The sequence below is a fragment of the Chiloscyllium plagiosum genome, unplaced genomic scaffold, assembly GCF_037043375.1.
Source record: "Chiloscyllium plagiosum isolate Xiang-an unplaced genomic scaffold, Cpla_swu_hap1 HiC_scaffold_39, whole genome shotgun sequence".
NCBI classification, from domain to species: domain Eukaryota; kingdom Metazoa; phylum Chordata; class Chondrichthyes; order Orectolobiformes; family Hemiscylliidae; genus Chiloscyllium; species Chiloscyllium plagiosum.
Window position 1 is genome coordinate 14,148,925 of NW_028270177.1, and position 9,179 is coordinate 14,158,103.

A 9,179-nucleotide genomic window follows, 5' to 3' on the forward strand; every position below is an offset into this window, starting at 1 on the left:
ACTAGCTTCCACCAATTCCTCTGGCAGCTCATTCCGTGCACGCACCACCCTCTGCCTGAAAAAGTTGCCCCATAAGTCCCTTTTATATCTTTCCCCCTAAATCTATGCGCCCTAGTCTGGACTCCCCTACCCCAGGGAAAAGACTGTCTATTCAATTCAACCCAAACTCTGGGTCAGGCACGTGGATGACACCTTTGTAATCATTAAAAACACAGAAATAGAGAGCACACACCGGATCATCAACGCCACACTCACAGGAATCTGATTCACTAGAGAGGAAGAAAAGGACAACCAACTCCCATTCCTCAACGTGATGGTACAGAGAACATCGAACGGAGAATTCACCACAAGGGTATACAGGAAAGCCACACACACAGACCAAGTCCTAAACTACGAAAGCAACCACCCCAACACACAAAAGAAGTTGCATCAAGATACTATTCAAAAGGGCCTCAACACACTGCAGTACACCAGAACTGCAAAAAGAGGAAGAAGAACACCTCTACAATGTATTCGCCAAAAACGGATACCCGCACAATTTCATCAACAGATGCCTAAGGGAAAGACAACGGAATGAGGACATGCCGCAATCCAAAGGACTAGCCATACTACCAGACATCAAGAGCATTTCCGAACTGACAGCCAGACTACTGCGACCCCTAGGACTCATAACAGCGCACAAACCAACAGCCACTCTCAGACAACAACTCACCAGAACGAAGGACCCAATACCCAGCATGAGCAAAACCAATGTAGTGTATGAAATCCCATGCAAGGACTGCACAAAACACTACATAGGACAAACAGGAAGTCAGCTAACGATCCGCATCCATGAACACCAACTAGCCACAAAACGGCACGACCAGCTATCCTTAGTAGCCACACACGCAGATGACAAGCAACATGGGTTCAACTGGGACAACACAACTATTATAGGACAAGCCAAACAGAGAACAGCCAGGGAATTCCTAGAGGCATGGCACTCATCCACAGATTCAGTCAATAAGCACATCGACCTGGACCCAATATACCGGCCACTGCAACGGACAGCTGGAACTGACAACCAGAAGCGGCAGATTCAAACCACTACAAATGCCGGAGGAAAGATCACAGAAGCGCTTCACAGGAGGCTCCCAAGCACTGAGGATGTCACCTAGACAGGGGACGAAACGTCTGCAACACAAATTTCCAGCTCGACGAACAGAACCACAACAACACTGTCTATTTATCTTATCCATGCCCCTTATGATTTTATAAACCTGTATAAGGTCACTCCTCAGTCTTCGATGCTCCAGAGAAAATAGCCCCAGTCTATTCAGCCTCTCTCTGTAGCTCAAATCCTCCAACCCTGGCAACATCCATGTAAATCTTGTCTGAATCCTTTCAAGTTTCACAACGTTCTTCCAGTAGGAAGGTAACCAGAATTGCATGCAGTATTCCAAAAGTGGCCGAACTGGTATGTACAGTGTAGTTTTACTCACTAGAATCGGGAAGACAGCGAGCACACTGGAAGGCTAAGAGATGGTGATGATGATGGTATGTTAGGCTGAATTGTTGGAGGTTGGGGTTGTGTGAGGTACAGGAGACTGGAGTGTAGGAGAGAGAGGAAGAGGGTCATCTATTAACACTTCCGGGCAAGGTGTTTGGCGACGCCACTTTCTGTGCGTGCTTTTTCGTAAAAGCGAAAATCTTTTTGGTTGGCAGAAACACTACTAATGTAGGCATTTCATAAAAGCAAATTGGCGTAAAGTGAACGTTTGAAAAGCAGGGGATACCTATACTCGGGTACTGATTTGTATAGGCCAGGTAGCTGGTTCCAGTTCTGGTCTGGCCTTAAAGAAGAAATGTACATGATCTTTTATATACAACAGTCATCCATGACAGAAAAGGCCATTGTAATTCATGATATTAATTCTCCAGTTCAATAACTCCATAGTTTTAAACCTTCACGATTGCTTTTTCCTTGCCAAAATGCAGTTGGGATTCCTGTGAAAATTGCTGATACTGTCTATTTCCACTGTGTCCTTGGACATTGTTCCACACATTCAGCATCTTCCGTATGAAGTAGTTGCTCTGCTGACCTCTTTGGCTCGGATCAGTGTCCCTCTTGGAAAGTTTGTGCCTGTTTCAAATGATAAGGCTTTTTTGAGTTTTTTTCTTCAAAATGAATTGTGTCATGGCAAAGGGAAAGAGAAAACAGTGACAGCAGTTCTCGTGTCAACTGAGGACTTAAAAGAATGATGAAAGATTCTGTTTGGATGACAGACTTAATCGAATCTAATGATCTGAGTGACTAGCTAGATAGCACTTGCTTTTTTTCTCCTGAAGTCAGTGGCCTATTAATAGCTTTACCTTGACAATGCAGAGACATTTAATAGAGGTTGTCAAAAGTATTTATATGCTTCAAATTGTAATGAGAAAAAAAGAAACAACAGATATTGTCACAAAAACCTGGGATCTGGAAAGAGAACAGCAAGGATAACATTTTGGCCAGAGGTTTGTCCCCTTCCAGCTGTCAGAGGTTGCAGGAACGTGTGGTGTTTTACACGGATTGTTTTCATCCTGCTGGAACTGTTGCCATGGTTTTGTGAGAGCAGCATGTCTGGTGACAGTAGAGGAAGGAAGAGATTTGCAATACCAGCAGTTGCGAATGTGGAAATATAAAATTTAATGAAGCCATTGTGTTCCCCAGTGAAGCCTTGGTATGAGCCACTGGCGAAGAAATTTAATGCTGTTAGCTTTAAATGTCATATTGGATTACCTCCTCATCCTTGTGGAATAATTCCTCCTGGAGAAGCTGGCATAGATGAGTGATAGCAGTCCTGTGACATCATTTGCCATCTTCAACATTGTAAGGAGGCATCGGCTATTGTGTCTACAATCGTGTGCCAATGCTTGACATGGTGCTACCCTGTACTGCTTAACTTGCTGCAGCTTCTGCTGTATTTTAAGCATTTTGCCCAGTGTTTTAGCTCATATTAAGGAAGTTAATTTTAGGCCCCCTGCACACTTAAGCTTCCCCTATCCATGAAGCCTCCTGGTCCTGGGAGCAGCATGAGATTTTGCTTTCCTCCGTAACTCTTCTCAAAGTTTGACAATTGAAACAAATTCTGCTTTGTTACTGTGACTTCCTTTGAAGTAAAAATTACATTTAGCAAACTGTAGAATCTACTGCAAAGGAGGGGGATATCGATTATTTAAAGTCTGTCTTCCTGTTAACTCTTCAACTGGAGCTATCTCTCAAATATCCTGTAACAGTGACTGGAGATAAATTTAGCGTTTGAAGAGAAAGGTCTTTCATCGAGGAGGTGCTGATCGTGTAATAACGCATAAATGTGAATAAATCCCTGCCACCTGGCCAAGTGTATCCCAGAACTTTGTGGGAGGCTAAAGAAATAATTACTGGGTCCCTTGCTGAGATGTTTGCATCATTGATAACCACGGAAGAGGTGCTGAAAGACTGGAAGGAAGCTAATGTGCCATTACTGAAGAAAGATGGTAAGGAAAAGCCAAGGACCTATAGACCAGTGAGCCTGACATCAGTGGCGGACAAGTTGTTGGAGGGATTCTGAGGCACAAGATTTACCTGTACCTGTATTTGGAAAGGCAAGGACTGATTAGGGATAATGGAATGGCATTGTGCATGGGAAATTGTGTCTCACGAACTGGATTGAGTTTATTGAAGAAATGATGAAGATTGTTGAAGCAGTGTGGTAGATGTGTATATAGACTTTAGCAATATGTTCGAGAAGGGTCTGCATGGTAGACTGGTTAATAAGGTTAGATCACGTCAGATCCAGGGAGAGCTAGCCATTTGAATATAAAATTGGCTTGAAGGTCAGAGACAGGTGGTGGTGGAGGGTTGCTTTTGTACTGAAAACTTGTGACCAGTGGTGTGCCACAAGGATCAGTGTTAAGTCCACTGCTTTTTGTCATTTATATAAATTATTTGGATGTGAGTATGGGAGGAATGGTCAGTAAGTTCGCAGATGACACTATGGTGGTGTCATGAACAGTGAAGAGAGTTTAGCGCAGAGTACAAATGGGCTTTGATCACTTGGACCAGTAGGCTGAGGAGTGGAAAATGAAGTTTAACTTGGATAAATGTGAGGTGTTGCATTTTGGTAAGGCAAATCAGGGCAGGATGTGTAGACATAATGGTAGGATCCTGGGGAGTATGCTGAACAAAGAAACCTTGGGAGAATCTGTGGTTTCTGACAGGCCTTCTGACTGTTCTGAGAGATCAGGTATGTTTGCTCCTGCCCTGTTGGTGAGGTAACAGCTTTCAGGTGATCCACATTTGTTCAGGACTGTATCAACTACCCGAACTTTGTTCGTCACTGCACCAAACCTGCCTCAAAACAGTACAGGGCCATTTCCAACATTATGGCACTAAACTTTGTCCCCTGAATTAAATTATCTCTCTTGCTTAAAGGAGTTGGCCTTCCTGCTGCCGTTTAATCCTCATCCTCTGGAAACATCAGGTTTGATCTAGTGCGGAGTCTTCTCCCCATCAGCATCTCTGCTGGAGCTATCCCCGTTATTAATTTCACTAGGACAGATCTTTTTTGTGTCCATAGTCAGATATTGTCAGTGGTGTCCAGGAAGTTTAAAACCAAAATGGACTTTTCTAGGGAGGCACCACCGGTGGAGTTTCAAGGCATCGGTATTAGCCATTTGGCTTCCTGAATGGTTTTCTAACTTGTACTGCACGCACTAAGTAGAGTGGCCCATTGCTGAATTCTACCAGAAGCTATGGGTGGCACTGCCTTGTCTTCCTTTAGTAGCCCTAGCAGGGGTTTGTGATCTGTTGTTATGACAAATTCCCATCTGTAAAAGGTACTTTTGGAATTTCCTCACACCAATGATGACCGCCAAATCTTCCTTCTTTATCTGGAGATATTTGCTTTCTGCGTCAACCGAAGGCCAGGAAGCATACACTCTTGCTATTGGGCCACCAGTGAGCCAACATTACCCTAATACCATAAGGAGAGGCATCACATGTCAGCACCACCTCTTGCTTCGGATTGTGGTGAGCTAATACCTTAGATGATAATAGCTGCCCTTTCACTTTTCTAAAGGCTACTTTGACCAAATACCGTAAGACATAGGAGCAGAAATTAGGCCATTCAGTCCCTTAGGTCTGATTTCACCATTAAATCATGGCTGATAAGTGTCTCAAACCCTTTCTCCCGCTGAATCCCTGTAACCCTTGATACTCAACAACCTATCTATTCTCAGTCTTAAATATTCTCAATGACTTGGCCTCCACAGCCTTCTGATTCACCACTCTGACTGAAGAGGTTTTCTCCTTATCTCTGATCTCTTTTTAAAAGGTCTTGCCTTCACTTTAAGGCTTTGCCCTCGGGTCCTAGTCTCTCCTACCAATGGAAACATTTTCCCAATATCTATTCTGTCCAGGCCATTCAGTATTCTGTATGTTTCAATTAGATCTTCCCTCATCCTTCCAAACCCCATCGAATTTAGACCCAGAGTCTTCAAATGTTAAGCTTTTCATTCCTGGGATCATTCTCATGAACTTCCTCTGAACACGCTCCAGGGCCAATACATCCTTCCTGAGATATGGGGTCCAAACTGCACACAACACTCCAAATGTATTTCTTGGCTACGTGACCATTTCCAAGGCTGACCCTTTCTCAATACCAAGTATACAGATGCTAAGATGGAGGCCAGGTTACATATGAATTTTGCGTAGTAATTCACTAACCAAGTAAAGACCTAAACTCCGGTACAGGCATGGGAGCCAGGACACCTTTGATCACCCTCACTTTCTCTTCCAACAGGTGTAATCCACTTTTGTCAAGACTGTAACCTGAGTATGTCGCTCGAGGTGGCAGAAACACACATTTTCCCCTTTTAATTATGTATGCTGACCTAGGTGAAACATTTAAGCACCACACCCAAGTTCTCCAAGTGCTCTTTATTTGTCTATCCTGTTATTAGTATATCATCCAGATAAATGGCACCCTGGGGTAGCTGTTGTAAAATGTTCTCCATGGTCCGCTGGAAAAGGTTGCAGGCTGATGATACCCTAAATGGCAGTCTTGTGTATAGATATAAACCCTTAAGGGTATTAATTGTGTACACCTAGGACTCCTCATCTGGTCGCGATTGCAGGTAGGCGTGGCTCATGTCCAGCTTTGTGAAGGACAGACCCTTCCCCAATTTTGCGTATAAGTCCTCTATGCGAGGGATTGGGTATTTATCCAGCTGCAGGAAGGGGTTTACCATTTACTTAAAATCTCCACAAATGTAAACTCAGCAGTCAGGCTTCACAGTCGGTACGGCTTGTGCTGCCCTTTCTGCAAACTGCACTTGTTTGATGATTTCTTCACTCTTATCATTTCTGCATCTACTTTTGCCTGCAAGGCAAATGGCATTGGGTAGGCCTTGCAACATCTTGGAATTGCTTCTTGGTCAACAAGTGCCTTTGGTCCCTTTCTTAGGCCCAAGCCTTTCCTGAAAAACTGTTCTACTATGACTTCACTGAGGCAGCCATTTTTTAATTGAAAAATGTTGAGTCTTTACCAATTCTGCCCCAGTAGGCTTCAGCTCAAGACTTTTACTACCAGCAGTGTTAGCTGCACCAACTGATCCTCATAGGAGACCAGAACCAAAAGTTGTACCTGTAATCTATAATGGTTCCCCAGTATATACTCTTAGCCTGGCTGATGTCTTGTGCAAACCTAATGGTTGGAATCCTGACTGAATCTTTTAAAGACAGATTCTGCAACCACAGATACAGCTGCGCTGGTATTCCTCCATGGAAACAGGGTAACCATTCACCAAACATTAATTTTTAGCAGTTCAAATTTAATTGTTCCAACCCATGTGTAGAGGTAGAGGGACTTGTGGGATCAGTACTCCCCTAGATACTGATCTACAAGTTTTCTTCCTCAAGTCAGGCCTTGTAGGACTCCTTTGCTGTCTTGAGTCTGCATGCAGGCAGCAGCTAGAATAGCTTGCCGGACAAGATCCTTAAGGACGTTTTAGCCTCTTGGCTGAGGCTTGGCTTTGTTGTGGGGTTTGCTGTGGATTGGCCTACATGATATGCCCTGCGTTAGGCTCTGCGATTGCCTCCACTCAAGTGGTGTTCCGCAAGCTCAGTCAGACAGGAGAGGGAATCCACTTCCATTGGGGTGTCATGTAGCTCCCATCTCCATTTACTGCATTTTCTAACAACAAAGCCAGTCGTAGTGCTTGTTTGAAGTCCAGCTGAGCTCAGCTAGCAGGTGTTTCTGTACAGTTACATCATTGATCTGCATGCCAAATGGTATCTCAGCATCTGATTCAGGGTGAACCCAAAAATCACATGCCTCTGCAAGTCATCTCAACCTCGTCAATAAACCAATATACATTCCTCCCAGCTCTCTAACAGCTTACTAAAACCGATAGCATCTCAGACTTAGAGGAGGTTTGGAGTCATAATATTCCTTAACCTTAACCAACTCTTGGAAGGTTTTACTGTCTGGTGCCTCTGGGAACCATAAGCCCCTTATAATCCAAAATGCTGCAGGTCTGCATGCAGTCAGAAGGATTGATGCTTTTAATCTTCCCCAGTGTCATTTGCCCTGGAAAACACAAATTGCATCCTTTTCACATACTGGACTCTGTTTGCAATGGCAGGGTCAAACGAGTTAGGCTTCCCAAATAACCGCATGATGCCAGAAATGCTGACCCCAACTCCAAGATGACTGTTGCAAGCAAATATTCTTCAGGCAGGTACTGTTTTCTCCCATTGCCACCGAAATAACTTCAGAGAGGCTAGTATTCTGTCACCATGTCACTTTATTTATTTGTGTACAGTACACTGGCTGTGGCCAGCCAGCTCAGTCAGTCCCCTGAACTGAGGAGATTTTAAATTTCCTGGTTATATATATTTTCTTTTCAGTCTTGAACTGAGGAGATTGTAATCTCCTGGTTAATTTTTTTTTCCACATTACAGCATTAGTTTGTGTGAAGAAAACAGAGAAATCAAAGAAAAAAAGTAACAGAGCACAGTTGGTCTATCAAGGAAAACCACCAATGCTGGGAATCTGAAATAGAAGGATACTCACTTTAAAATTTGTGGTACTCGTTTGCGAAATGGGAACTATAAGTATGTTAAAAGCTCATTGACCACAAAGCACCTCCTTTAGTGGATGGACTGGCTGTAAAAATAAAAACTACTCTGCAGTTTTGAGCATCAAGTACTCAAGTACAGTCTGCATAACAAGAGCTGAAAGGTACTTTAATTATAAGGGAATAGACTGGATGGAAAGCTCTAAGTGCACTTTGCTGTCTCAGTAAATTGATCCTCACCCTTCTTTTCTTTCCCTTTTAAAGGCAAATACATGTTCTGAGGGGATCCAGAATATAAAATACAAAGGATTCAGCGAATGAGTTTGTTGTTCTGACTATTAAGCCACTGATTGTAAACTTTGCAGTGAACGTTTCAAAAATGAGTGCTAATTATGCAGGCATAATGCTAAATGAAAAAAGCATGGTACAAACACCAAACACAATGGCTGCTGTGACATTGTTCTTCAGAACCTAATAATGTGAATATCTCTGAACAATTACAATTGCCAGACTACTTTTATAAAGCAGCTGATGATAGAAGTTTTCAAGAACAGTGGAGTTGGGAAGAGGATTGTTTACTTCATCCCTCAGGGGCTGTAGTTTATTTTATTCTTTCAGAAGTGTGGGTGTCACTGTTTGGACTGGAAGTTTGTGCTTATCTCAGATTGTCTTTGGGAAAAGTGCTGCTGAGCTTCTTTCTTGCACTGCTGCAATTCATCTGATGTATGTATACCCTGGGATAGGAATTCTTTGATTTTGATGCTGTGACAGTGATCGAACAGCACTGTCTTTCCAGTCAGCATGGTGAGAGACTCGGAAGGGCTGATCTGTTACATACTGGACGGTATTTCCCCTTTACCAACATCATCGGTTTATTGCTGCTGGGATGATACTGATGTTCTGGTTAAAGTTCAGTTACGTGTGGTCTGACTTTTCATCACAAAGTTCCTCTAATTATGTTTGTGCAGCAGTGCACAAGTTACCACAGAATGAAGTCTGCGTTGTGCCTTCTAAGCTTAAATATACCCATGCGTTTTAACAGGAACATTGTGAACCAAAGTTCAAATCATTTCACGTAGGCCTGTGAAAGCCAATAA